The sequence below is a fragment of the Etheostoma cragini genome, chromosome 16 (genome assembly GCF_013103735.1).
Source record: "Etheostoma cragini isolate CJK2018 chromosome 16, CSU_Ecrag_1.0, whole genome shotgun sequence".
Classification (NCBI taxonomy): Eukaryota; Metazoa; Chordata; class Actinopteri; order Perciformes; family Percidae; genus Etheostoma; species Etheostoma cragini.
The window spans coordinates 24,632,714-24,634,662 of NC_048422.1; positions in this window are offsets into that span (position 1 = coordinate 24,632,714).

A 1,949-nucleotide genomic window follows, 5' to 3' on the forward strand; every position below is an offset into this window, starting at 1 on the left:
AGTTTGGGGTCCCCTGCTGGAGCTGCTGCCCCCGCGACCCGATACCGGATAAGCGGTCGAAGATGGATGGATGGATTCGACGGCACTTTACAGTACATATGGACAATGACCCAAGACATTCTGAAAGAGCATCCCAGGGGTTTTTCAAGGCAAAGAAGTGGAATATTCTACAATGGCCGAGTCAATCACATGATCTCAATCAGGTCGAGCATGTGTTCTTTACCACCAAGAAAAGACTTAAGGCAGAAAGACGGCTTCACTCACGACAAAGCATCACAAAGGAGGGAACCCAACGATTGGTGATGTTTGTCGGCTCCAGACTTCAGTCATCGCCTGCAAAGGATTCTCAACAAAGTATTAAGAATGAACATTTTATTATGATTATATTAATTTGTCAAATTACTTTTGCTCCTTGGAAATAAGGAGACTATGTATAAAAATATATGTAATTCCTAAACCCTTCCTCGAAGTTAGTGACCCCCCCCCCCCCCCCAAGAACTATTTCTGGCAGCTGGCATACGTGGTGAACCTTTAACAGAGACGGAACCAAACCAAGACTGATCATTTACCTGTTATGTCTCCACCAATCTTCATTCCTGAGCTGCTGTCACACCCTGATCTGAACTAGAGGCCGTGGGACTGAGTGTTCTTTAAATAATGATATAAAGAAATGAACACACACCCTGAGCTGAAATAGAGGCCGTGGGACCGGTTTGATGGGACAGAGCCAATCAGAGATACACACACAGATGCACGCACACACACACACACATATACAGACACACACACACACACACACACACACACACACACACACACACAATAAATTAACCTCAGCAACATAAACAATAACTGATCTGATATTTAATATGGTGGACGGTTGGTTTAATATTTAACTTTGGACTCCTGGACTGAGAATATTTTATTGAAGCTGTAAACTCATGTTGATGACATCTGATCAGACCAGATCCTGGTTCATCCAGAGAGAGAAAAGCTAGTTTGGGTCTTCTAGTCTCAGTGAAGTCTTAAATATGTAACATGTATATATATAATCCTCCTAAACTAATTGTTACGACCCTTAAGTATTCTGTCTAGGGGAAGCTAGGACGTAAACAATAGTGGTCCTGATATCTGGAGAGTTAGGACTAGTTTGGGTCTTCCAGTCTCAGTAAAGTCTTTTAAATATGTAACATGTTCATTTATAAAATCCTCCTAAACTAATATAGTGGTCTCGGTATCTGGAGAGTCAGGACTAGTTGCTTCTTCCTGCTTCTTACAGTGCAGACGCTTTGCTGCTTGCTCCTGCCTCTGCTTGCATATTTTTGCTGATAATCTTGCTTTTCCTCTGAGAGAAACTATGAGCAGCGGCTCTTGGATACTTATAAATCACTGGACTATACATTTTTTGTAGACATAGTAGGCTATTGCCATATTTTAAAATTTTTCTGCGTGAGCGTGGCCTAACAGTAGCTCAAGCCTGTCCTACAGTGACTGTAGCTAAAGCTAATTAGCAGCAAGATGCCTCCTTTCTCCGTGGATGACTACTACAAACTCCTTCAGAAGATTGCACTTCTGGAAACCAAGGTTCACCGATTAGAAGTGAATGTGGAAGTGAACGGATCTTCTGGAAATGACACTACCTTACCATGGACCCATAACTATGGACAAAGGCATGCTAACACACGGCTAATTAGCACCAACAAAGCTACAGAGAAACAGGAGGGCTGTGGAACGGGTAACAAATCAACAAGTGGTAGTCCTCCCTGGAACTCTAGTGGTGCGAAACCGAAGACTAAATAATTTTCCTGGGAAATTGGAGGACGACTAACGGGCAGGGCACAGCGCCGTGAGATTTGTGATATGACCGGCTGGCCTGCATTATCATCCCAGCAGAGCGCCTCTTCAACCCCTGTACCTAGTTGGACACAGCCCTGGACAGCTGCAAAAGG